The sequence below is a fragment of the Montipora foliosa genome, chromosome 5 (genome assembly GCF_036669935.1).
Source record: "Montipora foliosa isolate CH-2021 chromosome 5, ASM3666993v2, whole genome shotgun sequence".
Classification (NCBI taxonomy): Eukaryota; Metazoa; Cnidaria; class Anthozoa; order Scleractinia; family Acroporidae; genus Montipora; species Montipora foliosa.
The window spans coordinates 32,061,919-32,075,822 of NC_090873.1; the positions used below are offsets into that span (position 1 = coordinate 32,061,919).

Below are 13,904 nucleotides of genomic sequence, written 5' to 3' on the forward strand. Positions count from 1 at the left end.
GCAAGCATGTTGAATGAGAATGATTTGTCTGAACACTCAAGTATAGGAAGCATTAAAACTGGTAGATATGAACAGGAAGGACCAATATTTCATTTTAGAAAGATAAAGAGTGCTCAAATAAAATCTGCATTGGAAAAATTGAACACTAGAAAAGCCTGTGGATGGGATTCTATTACACCTAAAATGTTGAAGCTTGCTTCTACAGGGATTGCAGATTCATTAACAATGCTATTTAATACAAGCATCGATTCAGGTATATGGCCAGATGCTTGGAAAAAAGGTGAATGGTGTCCTGTATTTAAAAATGAAGATCCACTAAATGAAATGAACTACCGACCTGTGACACTCTTAAGCACAGTGGATAAAGTGTATGAACAATTATTGAGTGGGCAAGTTTATCAGCACTTTGACAATATCCTCGACTCTAGCATTTCAGCATATAGAAAAATGCACAGCTGCGAAACAACCATCATCAGACTGACAGAAGAATGGAAATTAGCTATGGACAATAAACAAGTTGTTGGCATACTTTCCACCGATATGAGTAAAGCTTTCGACTCATTGCAACCGTCCTTATTGATCAATAAGCTCAAAGCATATGGGTTCTCAGAGCAAGCACTTTGTCTTATGCGTTCGTATTTCACAAATAGACAAAACCGGGTAAAACTAAATTCAGTGGTAAGTGAGTGGAAGGATATGAGAAGAGGATGTCCTCAGGGCTCATCCTTTGGTCCTCTACTATGGAATATATTTCAAAATGACTTGACATATCAAATAACGGATGCAAACATCTCAATGTACGCCGACGACCACCAGATTTATGTTATTGCTGAATCAATATCCCAAGTAGAGCAGACTCTTAGAAACGAGGGTGTAGTTATATCAAGATGGTATAATGAGAATTATCTTAAAGGCAATCATAAAAAGTATGGTGCAATGATTTTGTGTAACAGGGATACGGAAGCTGCAGCAATTAATATCACAATTGATGGTGAGAATGTCGAATCTAAACTTTCCCTTAAGCTTCTTGGAGTGACACTTGACAGTAGACTGAACTATAGTTCACACATAAGTGATATTTGTAAGAAAGCAGGAAGCAAAGTCGGTGTTCTTAATCGACTCAAAAAACTGGTTCCTACTCATGCCTTGCTTCAGTTGTACAAGGCTGGGGTGCTACCGAATTTAACCTACTGCCACATGGTCTGGCATTTTTGCAGAGCATCAGACACTAAGAAGCTAGAGAGGGTACAGGAACGAGCTTTGCGAGCTGTATTCAGTAATAAAACAGCAACGTACGAGCAGCTCCTCGAATGGGCAAAACTACCGAGTTTAGAAAATCGAAGACTACAAGACATTTTAATTTTAATGTATAAAGTGAAACATAATTTGGTACCCAAGACTATAATTGACATTTTCCCTATCTCAAATAGTAAATACAATTTACGTAACAAGGATTTTTCTATCCCTAGGGTAAACACTACAAAATATGGCAAACATAGTATCCGATATTTAGGACCGTATTTATGGAGTAAAATAAATATTAACTTACGTCAAAAAACGAGCCTTGAAGCATTTAAACACACAATCCGAGGTATGGACATAAAAGGATTATTGGATGGGAGCTGCAATTGTCAAGTGTGCCAGTCCTGACGATAACTTCTGATTTTAGTCCCTTTTTAAATTATTTTATATGTTTAACTAAATTAGTAATGTTAGTAGCATTGTAAATAATTTACTCTTTTTATAGTTAATCGTTAACTGTATTTAAATTTGTAAATTTTTTACATGTATCTATCAATTTTATCTTTTTAATCTTAATTTTATTGATCAATTTTAATTAAGTGTCCCCAATTAGCTCTTAGCTAAGAGCTAAATAGTTATAGACACTTGAATATGTATGTGTGTATGTATGTATCTCCATAATCTTAGGAGAGACAGGATATAGTGTCGACAAAAGCGTAGATTTCAATTTCTCGAGATGATTCCTTTGCTTTTGAGAACATTTCAAAATAGCAGATGATGTTGTAAACACATCCATCTTCAACTGATTTAAAACTGGTTGATTTTTAGAAAAATGATAATTATCATCATCTATCAACGCTCGTACTAATTGAGAACAGTGAGAAAATAAAACACTCGCATTGTTTTCTATCTGATTGTCAATCAATGAAATAAGGCTTGTTTTCTTCTTCTCCTTCTTCTTTTCATCTTCATCATCATCTGACCTTAATGGTAAAACTTCTTTTGTCTTCTCTTTCATTTAACTTCTCTCATCTTCTTCTCTGTAGGACTCGATTGATCTCCTTCCTCGACCTCAACGGCACTCGGTTCTGGCGGACTCACAACTTTTGGTTTTCTAGGTTTATAAGTTCTCTTCTTTGTCGCCGTCTCTCCAACAACTTTGGGTTGTCTTGGTTTATAAGTTCTCTTTTTCTTTTTTTCACTCTCGCCAAGCTTCTTCTCATTTTTTTCTCTTTCCTGACGTCAATAAATTTTCATTCAAAGGTTGGAACAAAAGTGGAGTCGGTGGTAACTCTGTCAGAAAATTCTCAAACGGAGGAAGGTGAATATCCTGAGCTGGCATTTGCGACTGAGGAGATTCAGCAACAGTTTGAAAGGTGTTCTTCAGTAACTCCTGACCAGGATCAGCAACAGAAACAGGAAGGATGGGCGGTAAGTTATCAAATGCAGTTTAAAAATTCATTGACATTGTATCTAAATGAAAAACTTCCAAGATACGAAAATGATGTGAGACAAACAAATACAAGACTCTTATATTTCGTTTTTCCCGCTCATTTTTTAGATTGGTGGAAATTGATTAAAAAGACAAACGCAACTAGATTCATTTTGACAACGTTTCGACATCGTCCGATGTCATCGTCAGGCAATTGATGATCAATTTACCAGGAGCAAAAGGTCATCACTTCTTACAATCCGATCCCAAACAATTCGTAGAAATAGTTGATAGATTTTATGATGCATGTGTTTTCCATGATTTTTCTGGTCTAAAATGGATTTTATCACCAGATAAAAGACTAAGGATACAAAATTTTTTTTGACTTGGGAGATCAATCGATCTTAGAAGAAGACGATCTATACTACCATGTTTTTCTCTTTTTTAAGCCTGGTGTAGAAGCAATGAAAGAGCGCATAGGTCAAATTAATTGTCACTATATTTTACAACAAACCGCTATGTTGTTAGGTTACAAGACAGAGGAATTCATTAAAATAACGAAAGAAAAATCAGTCTATAAATTTCTATTGGAAAAGTTACAGAGTAGCAAGCCTTTATACAACACTGACTCGGAGTCTGGTCACCTACTTCTCCACCTAGACGGACTGCTGTGTAAAAGACCAAACCTGTGCACCCGTTGTGCTCTCTCTCATGAAATCGCTGTGAAAAAAAGTAAAAAAATTCAAGACAATACTAACACGTTAGGAATAGATGTTAAGGGTTCCAAAACTTACTGCACATTTTAAAAATCTAAAATGTGATGTGAATCAATGAAAAAACCACAAAGAGTGTATTAATCATTTTTATTACTTCATATTTTCTACAATAAAACATGAATCATTGAAGAAACTGTTCTGCATTCTTCTTAATATTAATAGCATGTCTCGACAAAAACTCCAACCACGATTTTTTCCCTGGTAAATTATCTATTGCCTTTACCATTTCATCATCAGCTTTCCATTTTTTCTTTATATCCGAACCAGCATCTGCATAAGCTATCTCGTGTTTGCGTGCAATTTTATCCAATCTATTAATTCCCTGCTGACCTTTGGCCAAATGATATTCCAAATGTGTGCCAGGACCGAGAAACTGATAACTGGGAGGGTGAAATTCCATCCCTGATTTGGCTATCCACTTTTGAATGTCAAAACCATTTCCTTTCTGAAGTCGTTTCACTTTATTTGCAGCGGAATAAGCTGAAAGAATAGGTCCTAATCCTTTATACCCATTATTTGGTAAAGGTTCCGCATCAAAATATGTTCCTACGATTCCACCTTTTTGACTTTTTCCTTAATTGAAAGGAAAACTACTGTTAACTACTCAGATAAGTAAATAAAATTACAAAACTAAAGGGAAAAGACTAAAAATCAAAATAATATCGACTACAACAGTAAAAATTTACTTTCCACTGTTTTAGCCGGTGTTATTTTGTCAGTCTATCTTAATAACAATAAGAGACATAAAAGAATTTTTCTAAGAAATCACGCCCCTTTTCCGCGAAAAAAACGCTCATTAGCATATTATGAACCCACAAATTTTACGCGATTTATCTCGGGGATCATCATCCCCTGAACCTCCTCCCACACCAGGACGATTTCTGGAACATAGAGACTCATGAATAATTAATGCCCTCGGGTCACATGACTATGACGTTCGTGTCTCATTAAAATGATTCACCAATCGCAGGTTTGTCTTTTGTCTTTTTACGCATATTAATGATATGAAGACATTAAAATAGCCCCATATGGGGGTGAACAACTACTTTTGCAGGTAGGCAGGCATTATATAGTAGGAAGCCGAGATCAGAATCATCGCGTCGAGGTCATCACCGACCTCAAGGAGATGGTCAAGGAACTGTTGCGTCAGTTTTTTAGGCACACGCGCCACAAACCCAAGAGAATCTTTTTTCAGGATGGTGTGAGCAAGGGGCAATTTTCTCAAGTGGCGGTCCACGAAGTGAAGGCCATTCGAGACGCCTGTGTAGAGTTAGAGAAGGACTACACGCCAGGCATCACCTTCGTGGTGGTTGAAAAAAGACACCACACTCGCCTCTTTCCCGTGGATCCCAAGCAGAGTTGCGGCAGTGGCAACATGCCGGCCGGTACCGTGGTGGACACCGACATCGTGCACCCGCATGAATACGATTTTTACCTGGCCAGTCACACGGGCATTCGGGGTTGCAGCCGACCAGCCCACTATCACGTGTGGCACGACGACAATCACTCAAAACTTAGCCTTCGACACACACCACGTGAAGGTAGAAACACCATCGCGAACAGGAAATTGAACACGACAACCCAAAAAAAAAACGAAATGCCACCTTGACAATCAGCCTGTGTCCAGTTGACAGACGACGGTGATCGAAAAGAAAACCACCCCTACACACAAAAACAAAACGCTCGAGAAAAAATAACGAAACATTCAAACTGAACGAGGAGCAGATGCTGAAAATTTAGTTGAGAGTTTCCTTTGTAAGACGGAGGTCCCTTTGAGAGTCGATGAAGATGACGATTTTTCTTTGGTTGTTGATTTTCTAAAAATGACTTTTGAAAAGGTTTCTTCACGATTTAACGAACTTCTACAAGAGTTGAATAGTGTTGATTTTGGAGAGAAATTTAAGAAATTGGTTAAGGAAAGAGAGGATATTCACGGATGGGTGGAAGGTTTAAATTTTGTTTATCGTGAAGGTTATTTTAAATCGAGTGTGGAAGAGAGTGTGCTGATAGAGAAGGAGATTGAGAGACAGGAAACAAATGTAGAAGAAATGATGGAGATACTCATGAGCTGCTGGTCGGTCGAGAAAGATTTGGTACAGCCGTTGAATTGTGACATTGATGAGTTGTTCTATTTTTGTCTTTTGCTTTCTACCATGGAGGGAGGTAGACATGATTTTGAGAGTGTTGATCAATCGCAGGCTTATGAACAACGAAGACTATTTCAACAGGCCATTTGTGGTTTTACTTCATTAGTGAAGGAGCTTCAAGACGGCGTTTATTTTGACGCTGTGTTGTGCGATCTCTTTATCGAGAGAGAAAGACTAATAAGGTGGTGGAAGGATACAATTAGTTATCTGGAGGATATAGGTGTGATTGGAGAGAATTCTATTCTTTTGAAACAAGAACTGAAGAGAGAAGAAGAAATTATCGACGATTTATTCGTCTTTTTATTGGAATTGAGAAATCTACAAATTTTAAAAGAGGTGAAATTGTGATTGTGGTAAGTTGATATGTTGTTCCTGTGCGGACTTTGCTCTGTAGGTCGTATGGGTTCTTGTTCCTGTATGGACTTTGCTTTGTAATTAGAGTCGTCTGTGGTGGATTAGATTTTTTCTAAGAAAAGCACTACTCATTTCTGAGAAAGAGTCATTTATGTTTATATGTATATTTGTCACGTTTAAGAAAGAGATATGGCGGCGGCTTGTTCGGTTATTGATGGAGAAGTAAAGGAAATTTGGGATATGTTTAATCGAGAGACACGAAGTTTTAGGTTGACGAAGAGATATATCGATGTTAACAATGATGAGGAATTCATGTTCCGTCTTGAACAAATGAGGATTGATCTAACTAGAATCAGATGTCTACATGATTTGAGGCGTCAGGATATCGTTAAGAGTGAGCGATTAAAGAATAATGAAGAATTGAGGCGTGAGCTTTGTCAGCAGATTGCTAAACTAGACGAATGGGAGAAATATATGGAAGGCTTAGAAAGAGGAAGATTGTGCGTAGAAGGGTTGAGTGAGTAATTTGATATGTTTTTGAAGAGAGACGGCTGAAGGTGGACATGATGATTTTAGGGAGGCGAGACGTGAGAATCATTGCAATATGTTTAAGGAAAGATTTGAGAATTTATCATCTAGAGTGAATGACTTTCAAACAGCCTATTATCTACTACAAGGATTTACTTCTGTACGCTTGATTTGTCCAGAATATTTATCGACAGTTGATGAATTGTCGAATATTCTTGCATGGGTTGATACCGGTATTTGGCAAGAATTTGCTGGAGACGAGGAATTTTTGCTTGAATTGAGAAGAGAGAGAGACAAATTACAAGAACATTTTAACACAATGTTTCATTTTGCTCCGGCGTTTGCTGAACATTTTTCATCTGTCATCGGTAGGAGAGGAATTGGTGGATTTCACTTAGAAGAAGATGGAGGACATGATGACAATTGATCACTATTTTACAAAGGAGGAAAAGAAAGAATTCAAGGGACCAGTTACAAGGAAAAGATTTAGGGAAGAACTGATACGTTTAGTTTTTGATAAGATTCAATCAATTTGCCCAGCAGATTTTTATGATCGAGAAAGATATGCACATCTTCTAGGATTATTGACGGCAGGAAAATCGTGTGATGACTTATCGATGAAGTTGAATTAATGAAAGATAGAGTTGGGAGAAGTTTTGGATTCCCATTATTTCCAATATTGTAAAGGTGATTCTACTTGTTTCTCCTGTGTTTACAAGACAAAAGATGAAATGTAAGATTTGAATAAAAGACAATGATATGTCATATTGTGTCATTTTTGAGGGAGAGATTGAGAGAGATTGACCCTACTTTTTTAGAAACCTTCTCCTTGTTGTCGATATCACATGAAGGCTCTTCTTATTTGAAACCTCAAGAAGAAAAGTGGAGGTGGAACTTTGATTTCATTCGAAACCCAACTAAGAAGGAACCTTTTTGAAAAGATAACTGCCCTTCGTGCTACTTGTTATTTTTGTAATGTGGATTTGGATGAGTATAGGAGAGATGTTACAAGTTGTTGTGGAAAGTATATCCATCTTGAGTGTGCTACTCGTTTTCTGGGAAAGGAATGCAAGTGTTGTAATTATCCTTGGTCAAAGGAAGCGGTGAGACTCTTTCATAATTACATAGAATGGACTCATGTGAAGAATTTGACCTCAGGAAACCAAGCACGGGTCAGACGAACAATAGCCGCTATTGATCACATAGACGAGTTTTATTATAAATGGATGGTCACAGATAAATGGGGTAGAGAAAGCGTTGCTCATAACCATGAGGATTTATGGATGACTAGTCATTTTGAAGAAGAACTGGTCGTGAGAACATTTCCATCATGGAAGACTTAACGGACTATGATACTAAGCTTTCTACTTTTCGTGAGATGGTGTGTTTTATTGATTGTATTTTTGTTGACTGTCTAGAACGTGTTGTTTTCTTTTCTTTTGTTTTCTGCCGACTGTCTAGAACGTGATGTTTTTCACATATTTTAGGAGAAATATTATAAGAAGATTGGAAAGGTCGTGACTTCATTATCTTACAGTCATGAAGTCATGAGAAGAATTTTGGATGGAGAAGGGTTAAAGGAAGAAGATGAAAGAAAGATCAGTCTAGCAATGAGACATTATAAGACCGATGTTCGTGCTCGTTTTTGTGGTGTTTTGACTGAAGAGTATATAGGAGAGATAGACGAGTTTCTGAGATTACTGAGTATTGATCCTAATAAGTTACCTTCTTGGTTTATGAGTGAGACGAAATTTAAGATGTTGAGATTAGGAATTTTTAATCTTGTTGTTGAGGCTTTAAGTGGTTTTGAATCATGCATCTATTTCTAATTAAAGAAAGGAAATGAGATAACCTGGTGTTGTTTTTCTTTGTATCGGGTATAAAGAGGGGGTGAGAAGTGGTTCTTCTTGATTATGCGAAATAGAACATGATTGCGTTTCTAATCACTTGGTTTTTCATTCTTGTTGAGAGAGTTTTTTCTCTCTCTTTTCAACCTGACAAAATACTTCCCGAAGTCGAAAATGAAATTGAAGCTGTGAAGTTATATCAACCAAAAGTTGAACAGGCACTTTTAATGTTTAAGGAAGAGGAGGAGGAGAAAAAAAAGAAATGGCGTCCATCTACTGCCGTGTATTTAAACGATGGAGAGGATGAGCGAGAGCTTGCTATTTCTAATTTTCTTGCCTTACATGTAGTATTTTCATTCAGGAATTAAGGAAGGCGTACTGTATAGGATATGATCATTGCTATAGTCATTGTTAGCACTTATGGAAACAAGAGGCCAGTTCGTAAATATATCACATGTTATCAAGGTCTCCATTTTTTTTTCTTGAAAAGCTTATGGAAAGCAAAAACGTTTGACTGAAAAGAGTGATGTTCAGTTTCTCATCCTACATCCGACCCTTTCATCTACAAGGATGGTTGTTGCAAATATTTTGACAGGTACGATTCATATTTCTATTATCATTTAAGGGATCTGTTACCCAATGAAAATAAAAGCCATGTACTAATGTGTACTAATTTAAGATTGCACAATTTTAAGATCGTACCTTGTGAATTATTTATACTTTTTCATGATGAGTTGTGATGTCTACTCTTTTAACATGTAAAAGGAAAAGAGAACACATTCCTAACGAAGCTAAATGAGGCACTAGCGGAGGCTTGTCAGGCAGCAGATGCAGTTAAGGAGCACCGGTAAAATAACACTTATGTAAGCACCAAATTCAAATACCAAGTGAGCTTAAGCGCGAAAGCATGATATCTTCACACATGAAACGCATAAAAATTTCACCTGTCAATGCCTTTATATATTCCTAGACTGTGAGATAAATCTGAAAGCTGTAGTGTGATAAGCATGTTTTCGGAGCTGCTTACACTCTTAAAATATAGTTATTTCTGCACACCTGGTACTTTTGTATTAACTTGCTGTGTTTATTTACTGTTATAGAGAAATGCTACAGCAGGATCGAGAGCTGAGAAAACAACAAGAGGAGGAGTATTTCAGATCAGTAAGTAACTGTTAAAAATGTGTTAAAGTGCAACTATTATCAAATTTTTATCCCTTGAATTTTTAGGTTTATGATATGTACAGCATATAGAATTTCAGGAAAGACAGAAAACGCCATTTGGAAATATCCGCATTGTTTCGGAGATATTTATTACAGTTTGAAAATTATGTAAATATGCAAATGAGATCACTGATGACGTCATCTACTCAACCCAACATAAAATCAAGTATATAATAATAAATAGAGCTATCTCAGTGAAATTGCAGCAGAGATCATTGAAACTTGGTAGGCTAATAGTTATACAGGTAGCACACCTTCAGCTGTAAAGATATCGGTTCTCATGGCAACTTACTCTTTTCCTATCCCCTTCAACCTGATTCAATATTTTTGGTGATCATAAGCTAGGAAAACATTTAGCAAGGCAACAAACTCGACCTAAGGTATCTATATGCTTGCATGATCATCCACGATTAGCAAAATATCAAAATAGAAAGCCAACGGTGGCCAGCAAAGTCTTTAATATCAGGGAGGTCTGGAACCCAATATGTTGCCATGGTAACAAAACTGGCAGCTCATATATTGGAGGACATCTTTTTGAATCTTACTGCGAAGAATCAAGCATTTCTGATTCAAATTGGTTGGGATATCTTTTGCTATTATACATGTACGTGATCATAATTCGGTTAAGTTTATGACGTCATCACTTGGCTAATTTGGCTATTGTAAAAACTTGAATATCTCTGGGAAAAAAGAGATATTTGAAAATAGTAAACAGCATTCTTCTTCTCGTACAGACTACGTGTTTGTGTCCCTTAAATGGATTAGATAGGAATGATGCGAATTTCATCATAATAGCACTCTAAGAACCCTAATAATAAATACCTTAGGTAACAAGGCGTAACATACGCACTTCTTGATGAGTAATTCTGGTGTTTTTTTTTTGTTTTGTAATTATCTGTATTAATCAGGAAGAAGAAGACAGGAGAAAAGAAAGCAGGAATAAAGAGAAGGCATTAAAGATCTTCCTAAGATTTATTTCTGGTCGTTTTCAGTGAAATTTTGCTGTCTTAATTTTAGGATTCCAATCAGAATTGAATTGATACCGGTATGGTTGTTTTGATTGCCGAGCAATGCTTGTATCCTATGGGAGACTTGTGGTGCTTTGTCGACTAACAAAAAGGTTCAGGTGGCAACTGTAATTCCTCCTCCCTATTCCTCATGAAAACAAAACTCCCCCAAGAAAAATATCATGCTTGAAAAAGAGAGATAAGTGCAAGCATACAGTACAAGCAGGATTTAACAATAAAGGGGTCTTTAGTTAGGTAAACTATAAACTGCAGTTGCTTGGGAAAGATGGAAATAATCAAACCTTTACGAAACCTGTCTGACTAAAATATTCAGTTTAGTTTTAATGCTATGATCGTCGTCATTATCATTATAATCATTTGTCCTACATGTAGGCCAATATGGACGAGACAGAAGGTGAAAGCAGTAAAGAAGACAGTAATTGACACAGAAGAGGTAACCTTATGTAATGACGAACATCAAATGCTTATACGTTTTTTCAGTGAAGTGAAAATGTAATAGCCACAGAAACTTGAACAACATGCCCCCCCCCCTTCCCCCCCCCCAAAAAAATTGCAATTAAATTATCAATACATCGCTATGGAATGTGTGAAAATTAATAATGGAACTCTAAATGATAAAATTATGTTAAAATACCATATCACTTCCATCATTCTTTCGTGACAACCTTCTTGCTGAATCCTATACTATTCCATCTTCAAAGAGACAGGATGACATAAGGCAGCGAGACGATAATGAAGATGATGGCAATGAAGATAGTGGTACGGTGAGATAGTACTCATTTTTTTATTAATAATAGTAATAATATATAATAATAATAATAATAGAAATAATAACAAGAATAATATCAATAACAAGAATAATAATAGTAAACATCTTGATGCTAACAATTGCCCACATAATCCTCATACAAGCGCCCGCATTCGAGACCCGATTTTGACAAAATCAAGGATCTGCCCACTCTCGAATATAGACTGTGCCCGCGAAGTGCTGACAAATGCCCGCGTTCTAAGGACCATATAAAAAACGCACCCCCTACCCGGTGTACAAATGTCACATAAGCTCTTCAATATCACACCATATTGCTTACCCCTACCCCTATGATTCCATATGTAAAATGCAATAGATTTTTTGGATCTAGGTAAAGATTGTGTTACTCTCATGGGAAAGTGTTATTTTGGATCCGCTTTTAACGTTCAATCGACCTCAGAATGCGTACCTCAGTTCACTCAGGGCCCCCACCCCATGGTTCATTCAGGGATAACGCAACCACATTTACTGTTTGGTGTGTGTTGTGTTATATACAAATATTGTGTGACCTGTCGATCAACGTGTTGATGTGTAATGTCATAGACCTATGTTGACCTCCACCTTTTTTTTCCCATCTACAGATCAACAACGGTTCAGCTTAGTTGGTCAACTGACGAAGATAGAACAAAATTATGTGTCGTGCCTGTAAATTTAATAAAAAGAATCGCCGGTCGTTTCGCTCTACTCGTTAGACTTGGTTAAAAAAACACGCGTTTGCAGCTACGTGAATCGATGTTTTGAAGCAGTTCAAAAATTCAATTACGCGTGAGTCCACACAAAGACTCAACACACGCAACCCGATAGATAGATCATCTTGTCTGTCTGATACTTTATCACATCGTGGTGATTAAAAAAATTGGGAAAACGAAAGCGTGGCATCGATAATGACTCTTCTCGTGGGGATGATTGTACGCAGACTTAGATGTGCTAAGGAATTTGTTGAGTTAAAATATCCCAAAAATGTTGTTCGTTAAGTCACGATCCAGAGCAAAACCCGATCACCAACAGTCACAGATAAGCGAACCCACGCAGACTTAGATGTGCTAAAAAATGTGCCGAGGTAAAATATCCCAAAAATGTCATTTGTTAAGTCACGATCCAGCATAGCCGATGACTTGTATTCTGACCAAAGCGAAAAAATGCGTTGGAGTAAAAACTAGTCACGACCCAACACAGCTAAATGACTTGTGTTCTGACCATGACACACCAAGTGTATCTTTTGAAGATGAAAAATGCCCTAACCCCAATCCTAAACCTAACCTCTGTGACAATCGATGGTCGTTTTAATATTCGTGTGTTCTCTCTGTAAAAAAAGGATACATCTTTCAGACTGGTTCATACGAGTCGCTGCGTTTAAATCTAGTGTAGATTTTACTCAAAGAGAGCGAATAGTTCTATCATGACGTATTACGTTATCGTGTTCGAAAACTGGAACAATAATAAAATCAACGCGATGTGTTTGCGTGTTCAAAGTTCGACCTTGCTTGTTTACAGGTCATTTCTATTGTGTCACAATGATAAGGTCGATCGAGGTGTTTGCGTGTTCGACTATCAACGTCGCTCGTTCTGAAGGGAGTCCGAGACCTTCAGATTTGGGTCGCGGTTTTACAACTAAATCACCTATAAATGATAGTAGACTCTCGTGGTGTATGATGTATATTAAGAGCGACGATAGCCTCTTGCAGGGAACCATGTCTGTTCAAGACCGGTGTTCTATCTGCCTAAAGACAGAATGGGGCTTACCGGTCTCAAATTTAACGGGATTACCGGTTCACGAAAATTGTGCAGTCATGTCACAAGGAGAGAAAGCTGCACCGTTGGACAAAGTTGCTGTCATATTGGATCTCGAATCTTTTTTTGTCAACGGGAAACATAATCCTCGGGAACTTGGTTGGGTAGACCACAGGGGGGTTTCTGGAAACGTGAAATTTAAAATGCTCTGCAAGTTTGACGAGTTATCCGATAAGGACAAACGAACTGCTTTGTTTGTGATTAGAAAGGTCACCGGGCTCCCTTTCGAGAACAACCCAGTGGAACAAGCCCTCGATGGAGACGAGCTTGGAACAGTAATACTCGCTTTATACCAAAATTCAAAGACACAACGGAAAGATCTCGTGGCTTTCAAGGGCGGTCACATAGAGAGAAACTTGTTGCGACGTTTGAACATTCCTTCTATAGACATAGGAGAACATGGGTGCCCTAAATATGTCGATATGCTAAAAGCAGGTCACCAGCCAAAACGGAATTGCGGACAACATGCAGTAGGAAGCCATTTTCACTGCGCGACAGAGGAATGTTATGCTTTTTTCAAGTGGATAAAACAGCGACTAGAGGAGCGTAAACACAAGAGTAGATTAAAAAAACGAACCACATAAACAATTAAAAGTATTCATCTGTATGTTTCGTTGCCTATTTATTAAACGTACACGATTATTACACAACAGTAAAAAATCTATTATCTGATCTCTTTCTGTTTTATGTTTTCTGTCTAATGTGGTCAAATTCGGCTCGAATCAACATT

At 37.3% G+C, this 13,904-nt stretch overlaps 1 protein-coding gene and 1 long non-coding RNA gene across 5 annotated transcripts in view; one reads left to right on the forward strand and one right to left on the reverse strand.

Annotated features, from left to right (window-relative positions):
• LOC138003967 (neurochondrin-like) overlaps positions 1 to 13,904 on the reverse strand; it is a 104,742-nt gene that overhangs the window by 52,785 nt on the left and 38,053 nt on the right. The window lies entirely within an intron of this gene.
• On the forward strand, positions 8,980 to 11,059 carry LOC138003118 (uncharacterized). Its single transcript, XR_011123424.1, has 3 exons — positions 8,980 to 9,173; positions 9,427 to 9,487; positions 10,456 to 11,059. It is a non-coding gene; the product is annotated as an uncharacterized lncRNA (long non-coding RNA).